The sequence below is a fragment of the Halichoerus grypus genome, chromosome 4 (assembly GCF_964656455.1).
Source record: "Halichoerus grypus chromosome 4, mHalGry1.hap1.1, whole genome shotgun sequence".
Classification (NCBI taxonomy): domain Eukaryota; kingdom Metazoa; phylum Chordata; class Mammalia; order Carnivora; family Phocidae; genus Halichoerus; species Halichoerus grypus.
This window is the reverse complement of record NC_135715.1, coordinates 188,905,226-188,925,453: the sequence shown is the minus strand read 5'-3', so window position 1 is coordinate 188,925,453 and position 20,228 is coordinate 188,905,226. Positions and strand designations below refer to the sequence as shown.

The 20,228-nt window shown below is 51.0% G+C and overlaps 1 protein-coding gene across 13 annotated transcripts in view; it reads right to left on the bottom strand.

Moving 5' to 3' along the window:
* The window catches only part of AGAP1 (ArfGAP with GTPase domain, ankyrin repeat and PH domain 1), a 524,718-nt gene that overhangs the window by 347,311 nt on the left and 157,179 nt on the right, over positions 1-20,228 (bottom strand). The window lies entirely within an intron of this gene.

The following is a 20,228-nucleotide window of genomic DNA, read 5'->3' as shown; positions in this document are numbered from 1 at the left end:
CCAGCATGCGCCTAGATCCTTCTCCTCTGTTGAGAACTTCCTGAGGACTGGAGGCTGCCGCCTCTACCTGGGGGAGCCGGTCCATCTCAGGGCGAGCAGCCCAAGGCCAGGCCAGCTGCCCTATTTCCTTTAAGTTCCCAGGGCAGCTCCACTGGAAGGATGAACGTACTTCGGGGGCACACACCTGGGAATGTGTGTGTCTGTGCACGTGCGTGCACATGTGGATATGTGTTCTCAAACCAGCTAGCACCAAAAGTCACAAGATGTGTCTCATTTTCAGAAGAGACCATTCTGTGCCCCACTCAATTCCCCCCCTTAGATAGAATATTATTAAGAAAATGCTCAGGTCATGAACCTGGGGTCCTGGATCAAGCCCCCATATCACGCTCCCTGCTCAGCGGGGAGTCTGCTTCTCCCTCTCCCTCTGACCCTACCCCTGCTTGTGCTCTCTTTCAAAATAAACAAAAAATTCTTTTAAAAATTAAAAAAAAAAAAAAAAAGCCTTCTCACAGTGCCTGGGTGGCTCAGTCAGTTAAGCGTCTAACTCTTGGTTTTCAGCTCAGGTCATGATCTCAGGGTTCTGGGACTGAGCCCCACATCGGGCTCCCAGCTCAGCGTGGAGTCTGCTTGAGGTTTTCTCTCTCCCTTTCTCTTTGCCCCTCTGCTCCCCCCCCCAATAAATAAATCTTTAAAAAAAAAAAGAAAAGAAAACGCATTCTCATGCACTGGCTTAAATGCTATGGAATTTGGTTTTAAACTCAAACAGTGGTCACCACCGACTGACTGCTCTTAGCCTGTCAGCAACAATGAGGCTCCCTCGGCTGTGGTCACCGTGGGGCAGCAAGGCCCCGGCCGCGTGGTGCCATGGGTAATCCCAACACAGCTGAGAAAAAGAAGACATGTAATCATTTCTTACCATTAACAAGGTACCAGTTCCAATTACATTACTTAAATTTAAATCATGGTATTAGGAAGAAAATCTCCCAAGAACTCCAAGATTGAGGGACCATGAAGTAATAAGGAACTTTCATCAGGAGTGAAAAACCCAAACTATCAGCTTCTCTGGGACAGAACTCTGAAGGCAGTTAGAAGATGCAGCCCTATCGGGGAGGTTAAAGCAGATTCACAGGGGTGGGGCCCTGAGGAGGCCGGGCGTAGTTACATGAAGAGGCAGAAAACCAAAGTTACTGAACACCGGGGGAAACAATGTATCAATTAAACAGAAATTCTCGGCCCTCATTATTCCGAATGGATAACCACAATATGTGAAGTTGAAGGAAAACACAGCAAATCCCCAAAAAGTGCTATGGGTCCACAGTTTTAGCGCTCAAGAAAGTTCTAAATAACGAAATGTGGATGCCAGCAGGGTTCCTCCCGAACTTAACCCTGCATCGGGAAAGTCCAACAACCCAGAGGATGTGAACATGCTCTGTACGCACAGGTGTACACATGGCGATCCCGATGCCTCGTGGAGAGTTCCCACAGCCACACTCCGCAGGCGCAGTCCCCGAGGCGCAGGGAATTAGCACCCACAAGAAAAATTCAAAATATCTGGGTGGTCAATTTAGGGGTGTCTTTAGCAGGTTTTCTGGGTTTTGGCCTACCTGTATTTTTTTTTAAAGATTTTATTTATTTACTTGTCAGAGAGAGAGCGAGTGAGCACAAGCAGGGGGAGTGGCAGGCAGAGGGAGAGGGAGAAGCAGGCTCCCCGCTGGGCAGGAAGCCCGACCTGGGGCTCAATCCCAGGACCCTGGGATCATGACCTGAACCGAAGGCAGACGCTTAACCGACTGAGCCACCCAGGCGCCCCTAACCTATATTTTTTAAAATCAACTGTCATCAGTTTTAATAGTCTTCTTTAAACAGGCAATGAAATAAAAAGTAAGTGGGTCTGTGTCCAGACTGTTTTCCCAAGTTGGGGGAGGCGGCTTGAGACATGGGCATATGGATACTACCGTGTTTTACTCCCGTTTGGTCTCCCGCACTCCTGAGTAAAGGGGTCACTGAACGGTCAGCACGTCCACACACGTCGCACGTCCGTGGACAGTGGCTTCAAGGCTGGAGCACAGAGACTGCCGGTCCCGGCGCTGCCCGGGTGCCTGCGATCTGGTCGCGCCCTCGTGGGGGTCGGGGGGCCCGGTGCCCGTGGTGCTGCAGTCAGCTCGACTCAGCACCCCCTGAACTCCTACTCGTCCTTCTGACGGGCGAGTGGGACTCCGGACTTCCCAGCTCTGAACCTGCTCTGCTGTCGGTGCGGAGGAATGTGGGGATTACACAAACACCGAGGAGAAAGCCCCCTGCCTCCCCCTCCTCCAGGGAGGCCCCCCTCCTTTAAGGGACACGCGCAGAGGCCAGAGGTGCCCCTGGACCTGTGTCAATCTGGCTTCCTCCTGCTGAGGTGCAGGGCCGGCCTGCCGGTCTGCTGATCTGCAGGCTGAGTCCAAGTCCAGCTCAGACAACGTGGAAATGTAAATAAGAGCCTCCATCCACACGGCAGAGAAAGGAGCCTCCCATTCTGAGCTGTCCCGCTCTTCTGGCCCCAATACCAGCCTGCTTTGATGTCCCTGACTGCACCCCTGTATTATAGCACGACGGCACGCATCCCACTCGGCTCTGAAACAGACAGGACGGACCCTCTCCAGAGGACGCACGCAGACCGGAACCCTCGGAACCCTCGGCGGGTCTCAGGAAAGCATCTTCAGCGCTTGCCCACCCCTCCCTTCCCCCCCAGCATCTCAAATCTTTTAAAGGAGACACAGCTACAGAAAACTCAACTTCAGAGAAAAGCTCCTCTCCCCAGAGTACAAGCTGCTTTTCTAAGAAAAGCACTAGAGGAAAGCAAAGGGGCAGGGAGGCTGTCTTTCCAGAACCTTCCCTTCCAGGGCCACCTCCAGTCACACACTGAGGCAAGACTCTGGACCCCAAGGAATGCAAATACCCACTGATGCTGACAGGTAGGAAAACGGACCTAAGAGCATCAGGGTCAGGAAGCACAGGAAGAAACAAGAAAAAAACAAAAACCAAAAACAAAGCTATCAATTTGTTTAATTTTATTTTTACTCCAAGAAGAATGGTACTGTTTCCCTTGCCCGGATTGTCTTGAAATTCATCCTGACTCCTAATTCCCTTCATTCTCCGCTTGCTACTAACACTAATTGAGGAACTTGGCTCTAGGTTTGCCCTCAAAAATATTCATATGCAAACCACAAATGTAACCAGGAAATAAGGCCCTCATTATATGACATACAAAATATATGCTCCAGCCTGAAAGGTCAGAAATGTTCCTCTTTGGAACCAACCTCCCCCCCCCGCCCCCCCCTTGCGCCAAAGAGCAGAAGCAGAGGCATGATGGGGCACAGACGGGTAGGTGGGGGCACACCGATCATCTACCTCCTAGTGGTAGGATCGCACGTGAAGACAGGCCCAGCAAACACACAGAAGCACAGGAATTCCTTATTAGACGTCAGAAAACCCGTTTCTGCCTTTCTGCTGTTGTATTCTGTACCATTCCAGCACCGACTCTTCCACACTCTTGACTTGATGTATCAAAGGCAGAAATTCAAGTCTTGAAACTGACAGAATTTTGCAAACTAGCTGAAAATACACCTTGTCCTTCACAGCATTTTCCTCCGACACCTCCGAGTTAATATAAATGCAGGGCATGAGTGAAGATGGCCACAGACCCCATTAACCTCTTGGTTCCAGCAACAACCAGCAACGCTGGGGTAAGATCGACCAGTGAGAGGACCTCTTCGTTATGTCCCATTTCTGCCGCACCTACACCAAGCAGTTACACTTTGACATCAAAAAAGCATCAAGCTGGAGAGTGACTTCCTTCATGCTAAAAATGAGCACTCTGTAAGAATAAACATGGGAATCTACTGGCAGAACAGTAAATCTCAATTAAAATAAGTAAGGATAATCTTATTAGCATATCTGGTGGGGGAGGTTAAAGTTAAAAAGAGATGTGTTTTATTTTCTCCTGGTCCTCCTGCCCCCCCCCCCACCCCTCCCACTGACACAGATATCCTCCTGCCCCGAACACCAGTGGGAATGACTTCTCAGGAGCACAGAAATTATGAGTACAAGCACATGTCTTCTTTACACAATGCAATTAAATTTCTTTGCCATGCAGGCAAACAATGCAATTTTTCCATCACAACTAATTTGGTTTGGAGACAAATGAGTTCAGTAATTTTAAAAAAAAAAGAAAGAAAGAAAACTGCCCAGAGTACATGTGACTTTAGCACTGTCTATTTAACGAGTAATAACCACCCTGTACATACGTACTGAATGAAGCACACAGGGAAGACAAAAGAGAGGGTTGCACTCGTGTTTTGTGATTGAACGCATAACACTGAAGGCGATCTCCAGAGCGCGCACCAAGCCCCGGGCTCCGTAAACACCACAGCAGTCGGTGGCTAGGTTCTCACGGCTCCGGGCCTTAGGGTGCAGAGGTCACATCCACAGTGGCAGATTTTAAATCCCTCCCTCTTTACTTTCTGAGTTCCTCAAAGTCTACTCCCCACCCCACTTTGCCTCAGACCCCTCAGCCCAGACTCATCCTAACAAGAACTTCAGGATCAAGAAATACAAGTTGGCGAGGATGTGGAGAAAGGGAAACCTTTGTGCACCGCTCGTAGGAATGCAAACTGATGCAGCCACTCTGGAAAACACTATGAAGGTTCCTCGAAAAATTAAAAATAAAAATACCATATGATCCAGTAATTCCACTACTGGATTATTTCCGCAAAGAAAACGAAAACACTAATTCAAAAGGACACATGCATCCCCATGGTTACTGTGGCATTATTTACAAGGGCCAAGACAGGGACGCAACCCAAGTGTCCGCAGACAGGTGAATGGATAAAGAAGATGTGGTGCATACACAATGGAATATTAATAACCATAGAAAAGAATGAGATAGATATTGCCATTTGCAACAACATGGATGGACCTGGAAAATATTATGCTAAACCAAGTAAGTCAGAAAGACAAATATCGTATTATTTCACTTATATGTGGACTCTAAAAAAAAAAAATCAAAAACAAAAAACAGAAACAAGAATCATAAATAGAGAGAAGAGACCGGTGGACGGCAGAGGGGATGGCAGTGGGGGGAGGGTGGGACAGGTGAAGGGGGTGAAGCCGTACAGACTTCCAGGAATAAAGTACACACGTCACGGGGATGGAAAGTACAGCTGAGGGAACAGTCAACGGCACTGTAATAACGCTGTCTGGGGAGAGAGCGGGGCCACACCGATCCTGGAAGTGCCGAGCAAGGTGCACAGCCGTCCAGGCGTTTGTCTGTCCAACGTCACCTGAAGGTAACGTAACATTGCATGGCACCAATACACGTCCGTTTAGAAAGCACTTCAGAATCTGCACTTCCAACAAGCTCCCCACAGGAGCTCTTTACACCCAGTTACTCTAGTTCTCCAGCTTTTCAGAATTTGCTCAGCAGGTGTTGTCAGCAGAATTCCAACTCTGGGGGAGGGGGGCCCCGCTTCCCCCACCTGGCCTGCCGCCCTGATGTGCAGGGCCCCGCGGCAGAGGGAACTCTGCCAGGGCCTCGGAGCCAGGAGTCCTGGTTGGCGGTGGCCTCGACCTTGGGTGACTTTCTGAGTCCGACCCTCGGTGTCCTCACCGGTAAAATGGAGTAGTTCCCTCCTATGGGGTCCACAAGGACCTGAAGCCCTGATGGAGCCTCTGCCTGACTATACCTACAGCAGAAGCCCCCCAGCGGCTTCTGGGGGTGTGATAAAGGACACGGCTTCAGACGCCCCATTTCTGGGGTGGACACACGCTACCTGTGACGGTGAGCCACAGGGAGCCTGAAGCGGCATGAGCCGGTTACAAAAGAAGCACCAGCCAGGCAATCACCCCACAGCTCACACCGTAGAGCAACCCCTAAGTCTCAAGTGAGTAAAACCAGCTAAATGGTACCGTTGGTTGGTTTCAATCCCAGCCCAACTTATATTATGTTGAACCAGGTGTAACCACTGTTTTGTAGGTCAAAGGTGGTTGAAAAATGGCAATTTCCTATGGTTCAACCTATAGCACATGAGAATGCAAAGGCAAAAATCATAGCCACATGGCATGATTACTAACATAGGTCAGGAATGCTGCAGAATTCTAAAATCCTGAAAATACCTCCAGTCAAAGGAAGAGAGCAAGAAGAGCTCTTCCAAGGGACTTGAACCGCAGCAAAGCCCCACCTCCCAGATCCCCACCTCCCCAGCCCATGAGAATCTGGCTACCCAAGGACCCAGGAGGCCAGACCAGCTTCCACTGAGGCTCCAATTCCTCTCTGGCCCTGAGTCCTTCCTTGGGGCTCAGAGCCGGCAGCTAGAGGCTCATCAGCGATCTCATTAGGCAGCAGCATCTCACTCCCTCATCTCTCACTACATTAAACTCGCCATCCTTTGGCTGGTGGGCTCAATCCCCAGCAGAGCTATGGACTCTGATTTCTTCCTCCAAATTACCAACCAGAAGCACAGCATGCGGCCACAATTAGAACGACTTTATGGTCTCTTCTCCCCTCTGCGATCCCATTTGGCTCCAGTGACCACCAATATAGGTTCCAAGCAAAACTCGTGAAATTATACACAAGAGTAAAAAAAAAAAAAAAAGGAATCTGAAATTGCAGGTGAAAATTTTAAAACAATGCATTATCTCAGGGACTGAGATGCTTATTTAAAAAACCTTATATTTCACAAAGATTTTATTAAAAAAATAAAAACTATTCTTTTTAGCAAGAGAAAAGTGAAGGAGCATTTATTTTTCCTTTAAAGCATGCATAATCCCAAAACATAAACTGAAACAATGGGAAAAAAGCAAGCACATCCACACGGAACAGGAGCACTGGTGAGGACCCTGGTTCCCACTGTGGCCTCATTTCTGTGCCGAGAAGGGAAATGCACGTCCTTAATAAAATAAAGAAATCCATTTCAACGCAGCAGGAAAGAGCCACACTGAAAACTGGTTAATACGTTGATGACTCGAAAAAGGAGGACTTAAGAGAAGCTCACTGGCACCATCCGCCATAGCATGATTTCATTTCTCATTTGGAAATCTTTGGATCTCTATAGTAAATGGAATAAAGCATAAATCATTGGGATACCAGATTCATGTCAGGGTTCCCTGGAAGTTCAGGTTGCTTTTCAGTGGCCTCAAAGATCCACACACAAAACAGTTCCACCCCATCCCCCACAGTCCCCATTCAGAAGCCCCTCCCAATGAGGGGTGACAAGCAGGGCCACCAAGATGCCCTAATCCCACCACCAGACTCACACCAGCAATGCAACCCCCAGCATGTCCCCCTGATGAGCCCCGATGTGACCCAGAACCCTTCGCGGTGCTATTCGCGGTGAGTTGGACCCTTTCTTCTCTCCCCTAAGGAGCCCCCAAGGCAAAATGCTGCCTGCCCAGATGAACTCTGGGGAATTTCCAAGGTTTTAACTCCAGAGAATGATGACTCCCTTCCCTACACTGTCCTCAACAGTGTTCCTGAGAGCTTGACAGCGTACCTTGTTCCCAAACCCTGAGAACACCACTGCGCTGGCCAGAGTGTAAACACCAGCTCGGAAGACTGGTGTCCGAGGGTAAGAAAAGGAGAGGGTGTGAGGATCTGGGGACGAGAAAGGAGAGGAAGAAGTCTCCTCTCCTTCTTCAAATAAGAAGAGATGCCCACCTAGAGCCTCAAGGAAAACAGGAGAGCCAGCTGGGAAGGGCTCTCTGGTGCAGGTCTGGGCCTTTGAAGACCTGTGCTTCCTTCAGAAGGACACGCATTTCCCTGCTGATGCCGCTTCCGACAGTTTATTTATGAACCAGAACAGATATCTTTCTGGGGCAGCTTTGGGCCCTGAGGTCTTGTTAACCTGAGACACAGAACACAAGATTGCCACATACACAGAACAGGTCTGTCCCCAAGCCTTGTCTCAACACTGGGGTCCCCAGAAGAACCGCCTGGGCGCAGGCCCCCGAAATACTTGCGGCTGCTCTCTTGCCTCTTCTGGAAAAACATCACCCCCTGTGTTTGCTTACTTCACCAGGGTCTTACGTCCAGTTTTAACTCCCAAACCCCGACAGGGCATGGGGGCAAGTTTAGACACCACCGCTGGGAGCGAGATGCTTACAGGACAAGCAGTCCTCATGAGGCCTTGTCCACTGCCCTGTCTGTGGAGAAAGAAGGGCATTCCCTCCAGGTGGTCAAAGCACCATCCAGAAAGCAGCAACTGCTTCCAGAGTTGGGTTTTGAATTATGCTAACCCTTATGGCAGCAGAATGCAATCTGGACGTGGTTGTTCACCTTTCAGAGCATATTTCACAGCTGTAAAGAGTAAATTCTGGCCATGAAATGCTCCAGGGGTTTTAGAGAGAGGGAAAGACTCAATCAAAGGTTTGGGGATCCCATTTAACCAGTGGGAATTCAAAGGGGTCACAAAACTTTCAGGAAAAAAAAAAATACACATCCAACTTCAAGTATCTATCAGGGTGGCAAGCCGAAATGTTATGGAAAGCCAGCCCCAATCTCCCCAGCTAAACCAGCTGCTGCCACCCAAAACCTTATCTTCTATTTCAGGCTTTCTACACCTAGACAACCCCAAACCAAAGACACTACCCAAGTCTACAGGCGGTCTCCCTCGCCCTAGGCCCCCAACCAGCTGGACTCAGCCTGTCCCCATCCCAGGCAGTAAAACTGTGGGGCAAGGAGAGCTCCAGTCTGAGTGTGGGGCTCTCTGGGACACACTGCCTAACCAGACCTCTTTCCTCCTTTTGTTCCCGCACAAGCCGGCGGTCAGAGCCTGTCGGATGCCCACAGGGGTCCAGGCTGCCAACACCCACCGCAAAGCCCCCAGACCAGCCGCAGGGACAGGCCTCCCTCCAACTCCTCTCTACGGCCAGGGCCCTGCCGCCCCAGGGTCTCAGCACAGAGGAGGCTCCAAACTGGACTTCAGGAGGACTGGTGCCTGGGTGGGCCTCAGGGAACAGCTTCTGTAATGTGGAAAGGTTAACAACTTTAGGTGTATGGCTGGTGTGATTGAGAGTTCAGAAAGAGTAATGATGCCCACTGCACAGGGTTGCAGCATGAAGCGTCCCTGACACAGTGACCCTAGAGACACCCAGGCCACCGCAAACACACCAGTCGGCGTGGCCAAGGACACACGGTCTCCTGCAGGGGCTCCTGGCACTTCTAAGAAGCAGCAGAACCTTGTCTCTCAGACCAGTCAGGATCTCAGATTTTACAAGACTTAAAACTGTGAACAGACCTTTTAAGGATTCTTTAAAACATTTTAACACCTAAAATGAAACTGCTGGGTCCTTGAAAGGGAAGATGTTGAAATAAGGACATTTTATGAAAAGGTAGTAGGAGTCAGAAATTACGAGAGAAACCAGAATTGGTAAGTTAAATTCACAGCCGTTTTCTGAGATAGTTTACAGCTGTTTGCCTTACGGAGGTTTGCATGGACCCAAGTATTAAAGGAGAATTTCCACTGCGCAGCTTAGATGCTGGAGGTCAGCAACAACCATGTGTTGGTGGAAGTTAAGACAGAGCTGAAATAAGCAAAGCTTCTCCTGGTTAAATCAAATGCTGAAGAAAACAGGAGGATAGACCCCAAGATTCACAATTCGTATGCAGAATCTGTCAGGCCTGGGCTGGAGATAAGCCGGCCACGTAGTCTGAATTCTATAAAGAATTGTACACAGTAACATTTTTAAATTCATGGTGCAAATGATATTTATGATAAGGGATGGCTTGATGATGGAGGACAATGAATCCAGAGGATGATAGAGGACAAGCCATCAGACGTCACCGGCCAGGGGACTGGCGGCAGCATAGCGGGGGGCCGGGGTTCCCCGTGCCCCAGTGCAGGGAGAAAGGCACAAAGAGGCCGCTCTGTCTGTCACCATCGCCTGCAGAGAAACGTCACTCCCTCTGGGGATGCGAGGAGTCCCCAACCAAGTGTTTGGGGATCCCATTTAACCAGTGGGAATTCAAAGGGGTCACAAAACTTTCAGGAAAAAAAAAATACATCCCACTTCAAGTATCTATCACTTCTGCAGGAGCTCCGTAGGGACGGCCTCCCTGACACACGGACAGCTGAGCTGGAGGGGATGCTCTGCACCCAACAGCAGGGCAATTTCAGCAAGTCATTTCGGTTCCTTGGCTTCAGTCCCGTCGTCGAGGGCCCTTCTGGCTGTCACATCCTGGAGTCTTCTCTTCCAGGAACAGCCTTCCACGCAGACGCACAGCCATGAGCTCTTGGGGCCAGTCCCCAACTCCTCTCACCGACATGGGCCCACGCGGACCCCCAGGGAGGCTTCAGAGACCCCATCTTTCACGTGGCCTCATTATGGCCTTCAGCTAAAATAACCCTCGACTTAATGTCGATAAAACCAAGTCAAAACAAACTGAAAAAAAAGGGGGGGGGTTATCTCCTTGTAGGGTGGGGACAGGGCTCATCTCGAGGGTTAGCTTGAACGACTCCTCCCCCCACGCAGAATCCATCTGCAGCCCACGTACACGGAACGGGCAGTGAGGTCCCGGTGCCACAGCTCACTCTGTGGCTGCGGTACAGGATGCAGGTACCGCCCCGGCCAGTGGCACCAGGGTCCCGGCAGCGGGGGGCTGGGCCGGCCGGCCCTCAAACATGGGTCCATCTCTCCTCTCCGCAGGCTCGGTCCCGGCCTCTCCTCCAGGACTACGCTGGCAGCCGCAGAGCACGGAAGCTGGAGGGTCACCTCCCTCGTCATGCTTAATGCCCACTGGGCACTCCCCGACCCCGTGGGACTCCTGGGTCCCCCTCTGCCACTGATGTTCAGGGTCATTATGGGCTGTGGGCCAGAACTACAAACTGGAAAACAAAATAAGTGTGCCAACTCCCTACCCACCGTCAGGGGAGTGCCCACCACCGCACTGCCAGTCCTCGGCCCCGGGCATGCTCCTTCTCAACCCTCCTGTTCTCAGCAGAAAGCGACAGGAGCACGAGGTCCACACGGAGGGGCTGGCGATGGTCACAGGCAGCAGCAGCATCTCGGCCTGACAATGCCACGTGGCATCTACGAGTCTCCTCAGGAAGCCCCCTGGGAAGGACAGTGGCTATCCTGCTCATCTGCTTTGTTCCCTGGGTTTGGTTCTCACATGGTCCTATGCCACCTGCTCGACTCACGGCCCATCTCTTAGCTCTGTCCCCCAGCACGGTGCCCCCAGTGCACCCGACCCGGTGCCCTGCTCAGCTCACCGGTCACTGCTCTGATGGCACGGAGGCCCCCAGTAACTACTATGCCCGGGACCAAACCCGGCTGTGCATGGAAAAGTTCCACGATAGATTAAGTATAACACACTGAGCATAAAAACTGGGTTGCAGAACACGTCACCTGAGCCCATGGAAGTACACCAGGTCCTTAACGAGCTCGACGGCATACAAACAACTGCAAACAAGGCTGTCTGGAGTCATACCCAACTGATCTTACAGTGGGGGCTTCTCTGAGGGGCAGGATGTCGGGGGGGGGGGTTGTCTTTATCTCTCTCAATGAGTTCACACACTTATTTTAATTCTCTGCTGAGGGCACGTATTATTTCTGTAATAAGAAAAGGCAGTAATACTTTCTCTGGAGTAGCTCCTTTGTATGCGTCTGAGAACTACAGTGTCAGATGCCTCATCCTCGTGGTGATCAAGGAGGCAAACCGTGGAGGCTTTAAAGGTCAGCCTCGGTGTCCAGGCATCACAAAGCATAATTAAGAAGGAAACACAACGAGAAGGTCCCTGTTGTTTCTGTGATTCTTAGTCCTCAGACTATGAATGTCAGAGATTCTTACCTGGTTATTAAGTTACAAGGTCCATTTAATAGTAAAATAATAGACATGAGCTCTTTTAATATATCTATTCCCCAACCCTCAGGGCGCTGCTTCGCCCTCCCCCACCATCAATGCTCTCTGTCCACCTGGCACAGCTCACTGCTGCTTCAGGAAACACTGCATCAGGAGGCTCTGCTGGGCATCCATTAACACCATGCAGGTGAAACCAGGTTGAATTGGGAAGAAGGAACCTGAGTCCCCACACTTCCTGGTGCCGACTCACTCCTAGTAACGTACCCTACGTCTGACGTGTGTCTGCTATCTAATCAAACCAGGAACCAAGCAGGTGCAAAGAAACGGGCTTCCTAATCTTTGTATTCCTTATTCTTTACACTACTAACCCTAAAGCTCAATGGACAGTTACCTATACTCCAGTATCAGACAGCGATCTGATCTCTTTTACCTTTTATGAAATGTTCATGAAATGTTTTTACAAAATTAGTGGACATCCACACTCTCATGTTTTCCAAATGGAAAAGCCATTAATTACCACCTGCTAGGGAGCAACTCACAGGACCTGCTCTTACTGTAGAGGAACGAAGAATATTTCTGGTAAACAGATGATTTTCTACATGTGAGTAGAAAAGCTAATTAAGGGGCGCCTGGGTGGCTCAGTCGCTTAAGTGTCTGCCTTCAGCTCAGGTCATGATCTCAGGGTCCTGGGGTCGGGCCCCACGTCAGGCTCCCTGCTCAGCGGGGACTCTGCTTCTCCCTCTGCCCCTACCCCCCCGTTCATGTTCCGTCTCTTGCTCACTCTCAAATAAATAAAAATCTTAAAAAAAAAAAAAAAAAAGCTAACTAAAATTGATCATCAGCTCGGCAGGACAGCAAGTACTACTTCTAATGAGCTTTCAAGGAGTTTTCAGCAATATCTCACATGACCACATGGGCGCAGCCCTGTCCTTCCCTCCTGCCCTCAGCGCCTGGCTGTGGAATGCTGGCGGCTGACCACTCCACGCTGAGACCCCTCCAGTGACTGCCCAGGAGTGAAGAGAGTGGTGTAGCCCAAGGACATGACCCCTGAAGGGCACACAGATTGGTCATGGGTATAAAGGCCCAGTGCCCTTACCTAACACAGGACAACTCTGAGAACGGTCCCAGTCGAGAGTCCCACTCTGCCCACCTCCTCAAGGTGCCTGAACCCCTCTGGTGGCTGCACCCGCCACCCTCCTCCCGAGAGCAGGCCTCAGGCAATGTCCTGCATGCCGCTCCCCTTCCAGAGCTTGCCTCCGGAGGAGCTGACCTCGCACGAGGGCTACACCCGGTGGGAAATGCTGCAGGATATACACATAGCTCCCACCGGGGTGGTTCTCACACCACAAGGGGAGGCTCTGAGTCTGACACAGGTAACTGCGCCTCCCCGGTTCACAGCACCCTGCCGACTTCCTGAGGGAGCCACCCGCGGCACGTACTACCCACTTACTGACTCATTCATTCACCCGGGATTCCGCAGCCAGGCCCCATGACAAGAATTAGTGAGATACCCAAGACCAGCTCCAACCTGATGCCACCCTCGGGGAGCATCAGTCTAGACTAGATGACCAACAAGCCCACAAAGAGATCTGTAAGGACAGACCATGAGGATGCTAGGCAGGAACACAAGAGACCTTGGTAAAGGCTACTCGGGAGAGGTTGGCCAGGGGAGGGCTAGGCGGAAAGGCTTTTCCAAGGTGCTGGGCATCTGCAGGCTGGCACAGGGAGGAGGGCGGTGAGGAGGGGAGTGGAGGGGAACAGGAGGAAGCGTGGCTGGACATTACGTTGTTGGAGTAGAGTTTAAGTTTTGTCATGGTGACAGTGGAAGTCAGCTGGTGGCTCTAAGGCGGGACGATGACGTAAGCCACACATTCCGGTTGATGTGCGAGACCTGGCTGTAGAGGGCGGGCTGCTCCTGCGGACGCAGGCGGTGGAAGCATGGAAGGAGGAAAGCAGAGGGGAGAGGAGTGGAGGGGGAGAGAGTGGGGGGCAGGGGAGGGGAAGGGGTAGGAGGAGATCAGCTCTCCCAGAACCAAGGGGTGGGGTGCACTGAGGGACCAGATGCAAGACAAGGCCAGGTGTCCAGCTGATGGAGCAGAGGGAAGGTGGACACCAAGCTCTGATACGGGGAGAGGTTAGAGGCACAGGGCTGGGGGTGAGGGGAACCTACCTGGGGTGTCTACACCTACCCACGATGGTCACTGGCCATGCACGGGCTGCTTCCCATGCAGCCTGCCAAGGAGGCCCCCTCAGTTTTTGGCTTAGAATACGAAGCCCCTTGGATAGATATGCAAAATCAAACCCAATATGCACATTTGGTGTCTGAACTCATTCTGTTTAACTGATTTACATCCTCTGAACAAAGCTTTATGGTTTTGGGTAATTTGGTTTATCTTGCAACTAGCTATCAGGATGGCGTTCAAGTCTCTGAGAAGTTTCCCGATACGCTGCAGGCTTGTTTGTATGAGGAAATTTATTTTTGCATCCTCACCTTGCCTCAAGCCTCCTGGAGGTCATCAGCCACTGTCCCCAAACTTGGTGAGTGCTTCATCCCCATGGGTGAATGAGGGGCAGGGCGGGGAAGAGGCCCCATGGAGGCCACTCAGAGAAGGGGAAGGAAGGGACCTCTGCACAGGGGAACCCAAAGCAACAGGTAACTGTTCCTGAGTCTTCCCTGGGCATCCACCATGTAGCACCTGCCCACAACTGACCGTGGTGATCTGGCCATTTTAGACCCAGTGTTGCTCTGTGGTGGGGAGGGAGGACAGAGAGGTGAACCAAAGCTGGCCACAGACTCCTCGATGCCTCAACAGGATGCTCACACATCTCTAATGATGATCTTTAACTTGAGGTCATAAGCAGATTTTCAAGATGTGTTCAATTTACTTTTGTTTCCTACAATGGAAATGGGTGGAAATCCCTGCCTAGGAGTCTGTCACGGGCCAGCGCAGCCTTTGAAAAGGCCCACCCGTCCCCTCCCAGGATGAGCAGCAGCAACACCCAGCTGCCCAGACACTGGACTTTCCCCCAGGGCAGCAGAGCACCCCACAGCTTGGGCCCCCCCAGAAAGGGGAGCACTTGCCTGGACCCTGCCTGGCCTGAGGAATAGGACCCAGGGGGAGAGAATCTTCTAGTAAACACCTTCCACCCCAGTGCTCTAGCTCTCGAATCTGAGCCCTCTGAGATCCCAAGCTCACAGCCTAATCAGAGGAAAACCAGCAGCAAGTGATTTCCAGGAAGGCTTCTGGCATATTTAAAGTAGCAGCCGAGACTCCATGCCAAACCCTCGGGCTCAGACTCAGAAGTGTTTACGTGGCTGAATTTAGAACTCTCAAAATAAAGCCATCGTTTTGGACTTCTCAAAACCAATCTCACTACTGGACTGAAGGGAAGGGCTTCAGTCTGGGGCTAAGAATACACCACACTTTGCTTCTTGGTTATCACTTTTATTTTCCACTAAGTCTGCGCCTAAATGTCCCAAGAGTGTAATATCAAATGCTTTGGGCTCTGCCTCTGGAACAAAACAAGCCTGCAGGCCGAGAGGGAAGGACGTGAGGGCATGCGGGACAGGCCCCCTCCTGCACCTGCCTGCAGCCTCAGGAGCCCACCTGGACGGGGCCTTTAAAAAGCCAGGTGCTGCTTTTACCTTCAAAAGGGTAGGGATTAAGACTGGGAAGTGGGAGGGTCAAGGTCCCTTCTAGCTTTAACTTTCCAAGCTGTTTGTTTTAGAAATATGTATTGAAGTCCCTGAGCATGAAAAGTGAAGCCACTGCGTTGGCCCCAGGTGTGGGTCAGGCAGCAAGATGCCTCCTCAGCCAAGGACGAGGTAACAGAAGCACCTAGAGGCCCATGAGTAACGGGAGAATGCACGTGTGTCAGTACTGCCCGAAGCCAGTGAGGAGGGAGACCGAGGGGTCTCCAGTCACCCACACACGGACAGTCACATCATACCCAGCAAACACATGGTGTCAGTACTGCCCGAAGCCAGTGAGGAGGGAGATCGAGGGGTCTCCAGTCACCCACACAGACAGTCACATCATACCCAGCAAACACATGCAGGCATGAGATCCATCCACCGTCACATAAAATTAGTCCAAGGAAAACAAGCAGAAGAAGCATTTTGAGAAACACTGTACACCAACTACCTAAAAATAAATTCACCAAGGAGATGAAAGATCTGTACTCTGAAATCTGTAAGACACTGATGAAAGAAACTGAAGACGAAACAAGTAAATGAAAAGATATTCCATGCTCATGGATTGGAAGAAATCAATATTGTTAAAATGTCCATACCACCAAAGCAATCTATAGATTTAATGCAATCCTATCAAAATACCAATAGTATTTTTCACAGAAATAGAACAATAACTCTAAAATTTATATGGAACAGCAAAACATCCCGAATAGCCAAAGCAATCTTGAGAAAGAAGAACAAAGCTAGAGATATCACAATCCTCAAGTCCAAGGTGTACTACAAAGCTACAATAATCAAAACGGTATGTACTGGCACAAAAGTAGACACACAGATCAATGGAACAAAACAGAAAAGCCCAGAAATAAACCCTAGCTTACATAGTCAATTAATATACGACACAAAGACATGATTATACAGTGAAGAAAAGACAGTCTCTTCAATAAATGGAGCTGGGAAAACTGGACAGCTACATGCAAAAGAACGAAACCAGACCACTTTCTTACACCACACACAAAAATAAACTCAAAATGGATTAAAGACCTAAATGCGAGACCTGAAACCATAAAAATCTTAAAAGAAAACACAGGCAGTAATCTCTTGGACATTGACCTTAGCAAGGTATTTATGGATATGTCTCCTCAGGCAAGGGAAACAAAAGCAAAAATAAACTATTGGGACTACACGAACGTAGAAAGCTTTGCACAGGGAAGGAAACCATCAACATAACAAAAAGGCAACCTACTGAAAGGGAGAAGGTATTTGCAAATAACATATCCAATAAGGGGTTAGTATCCAGAATATACAAAGAACTTATACTACTCAACACCAGAAAAACAAATAATCTGATTAAAAATGGGCAGAGGACCTGAATAAGTATTTCTACAAAGAAGACATACAGAAATGACCGACACATGAAAAGATGCTTGACATCACTCATCCCGAAATGCAAATCAAAGCCACAATGAAGTATCATCTCACAACTGTCAGAATAGCTAGAATCAACAACACAAGAAACAACAAGTGTTGGCGAGCATGTGGAGAAAAAGCAACCTTCATGCACTGATGGGAATGCAAATTGGTGCAGCCACTGTGGAAACAATGTGAAGGTCCTAAAAAATTAAAAACAGAAATACCGTATGATCCAGTAATTCCACTACTGGGTATTTATTTCCCCAAAGAAAATGAAAACACTAATTTAAAAGGGCACATGCACCCCTATGTTTACAATAGCCAAGACATGGATGCAACCCGAGTCCATACATATGTGATGTACGTATACTCTCTCTCTCTCACACACACACACACACACACACACACACACGAATATTACCCAACCATAAAAAAGAATGAGATGCTGCTATCTGCCACAATATGGATGGACCCAGGAACTATTATGTTAAACAAATCATAGAAAGACAAATACCATATGACTTCACTTACGTGTGGAATCTAAAAAAAAAACACAAAACAAACGGATGCCTGGTGGCTCAGTCGGTTGAGTGTCCGACTCTTGATTTCGGCTCAGGAAATGATCTCAGGGTCATGAGATCCAGCCCTGTGTTGGGCTCCGCGCTGCGATTCTCTCTCTCCCTCTCCTTCTGCTCCTCCCCACCCATGTGCACACGCTCGCTTGCTTCCTCAAATAAAATCTTTAAAAAACAAACAAAAAACAAAAACAGACTCCCCAGTACAGAGAACTGGTGGTTGCCAGAGGGGAGGGAGGTAGTGGGGTGGACCAAGTGAAGGGGATTAAGAAGTACAAACTTCTAGGTACAAAGTAAGCCACCGGGATGGAAAGTACAGCATACACAGTATGCTCAGTGATGGTGTGAGAATGTCCTACGGTGACACGGTAACGACCCTCGTCGTGGTGAGTTCGGAGTAACGTAGAGACTTCTCCAACCACTATGCTGTACGCCTGAAACTAACACGACACTGTGTGTCAACCCTACTTTAATAAAAATTTTTAAAAACCAAAACATCGTAAGTACCACTTCATGTCCTTAAGTGCTCAATAACAGTCCAGAAAGCAAGTATCCAGCCTGACGTCTCAGCTCTGATGACGGCCCGGCAGGGAGGGCGATGCGCGAGCCCACAGCCCACCGGCTCGGACAGCGGGGCCCAGCCTGCCGCCACGTGGGAGAACCTACCGCCAGCCCACGCTCGCCCAGGACTGCTCTGAAGAGCACAAATCGCGGGACCGTGGAAATGTGGCCAATCTTTCACTGGGTTTGAGATGGAGGGGGCGTGTTGGGGAGGTCCCCTATCGCGGCCTGCCAACATCAGAAATTACTGGCCTGAAACGACGATCGAAGGTGGGGAGGGCAGCGGCGAAACAGCCCTGAGCGCTCCGGAACCCGCACAGGACAAGGCCAGCGCCCCCACGCCGGACCCCCCGTGGCTTACAAACACACCCCCATTTCCCGCACGGCCTCTGTGCCTGCCCCTCTCTGAGGTCCCGAACGCAGAGGTCCTGGAGACACACCGCAGTCTGCTCGTTTCCGCACAGGAGCCGAGGCGTCGATACCGTGTCAGAGACGCGGAGAGCCCACGCAGGGCGGCAAGTTCGCGTGGTGCCGCCTGACGGGTGTGCACTCAGCGCACGGTGGCTCACTCTTTCCGAGCGTCACTCTGGCCCCAGGGCCACGGGGGGTGACAGGGAATGAAGAGGAGTGTGGGGGGCGGGGGGTCAGCAGGGCTGGCATCTGAAGGCTGAGCAGGGGGCTGATCTGTTCACCGCTCTACAGACAACCGACTCGCCCTCCTGACCTGTGGGACAATACGCCACTTGCAGGGTGGTTGCTGGACTCAAGGACAACCGCACCCAGCCCGCAGAGGGTGTGGCTACGGTGCGCCAGACCGCAGGGCAGGGACAGGACCGAGGCCCCGCCGCGTCCAGGCTCTGCCCCCCGAGCTGTCGGCGCAGCAATCCGGAGGTCATCCCCCGCACCGCCCAACACCGCGACACGCTGCCTGGCACCCTGGATAAAGGACAGTTTGCCTTTCAGTGACAGCACCGCCCTGTGCTAGTCACGGGGGCACAAGCCGGCACACGGACACGACACACACGTCCACAAAGGGGAGAATGTCCGTCCCCCGGCCCCACCTGACACTGGAGCTCGACAATGGAGCCCGGGGCGCCTGGGGTCTGACCAGGCAGGATGAGAGGTTCCTGAAAGCAGCCTGGCCTGCAGCGCACACTGAAGACCCGGGGGAGGCAGAAAGTTCCAGAAGTGTGTCTGAAGCTGAGGGGCTGAGCTGATGGGACCCTCGCTGACTCCCAGGACAGGAACATGCTTCACAAACACACACGCAGGACCCCAGACTCCAAGGGACACGCCCAGGAACGGACACCTAACACGCAGGCAGCTCGACCGCCTACAGAGCCTAAGGGTCCAAGAAGAATGACCCTTCTGGGATTTACGTGGCATTCTCGACCCAAGTCACACTGTCACCCCGAGGTACACATACTCCAAACGAGGGTCGGGCTTCAAGCCCGGCACAGGGAGGGAGTTACAGGGATGCAGGTCCGGAGCACGAAAGGTACCCGTTACGGACACCACCCAGGAATGCTAAGCCGAACTGCTGCCTGATGGAAACAGGATTTCATCTCCTGCCGCAGGATCAGTATCTACCTTAAGACTTGAAGGAAAAGGGGCGCCTGGGTGGCTCAGTCTTTAAGTGTCTGCCTTCGGCTCAAGTCATGATCCCAGGGTCCTGGGATCGAGCCCCGCATCGGGCTCCCTGCTCCGTGGGAAGCCTGCTTCTCCCTCTCCCTCTCCCCCTGCTTGTGTTCCCTCTCTCGCTGTGTCTCTCTCTGTCAGATAAATAAATAAAATCTTAAAAAAAAAAAAAAAGACTTGAAGGAAAAGGAAATGCCACAAAAATCTCCTGCAATGTGGAACATTAACTGCCTTGGGAATGCGGGTTGACAGCAAACAGGTTCTTCCGCTGAGAATCAGGCTCACTGCAGAGCGAGGGCTCCTGCAGGCTCTGGACAGGGGATCCTGTCAGCCGTGCTTGCCTGGCCTCTGACCTGCACGTCAAGGGGACGAGCGTGAAGTTACGAGGCCTTCGGGATCCATCAGGATCTCGTGGAGCCCAGGGGTGGGGGTGAGGGTGTAAACAGGAACACGGTTATTCAAAATGCCTTCCTGTGACCCAGAATTTGCAAGTACTTGTGTCGAAACCACCCCC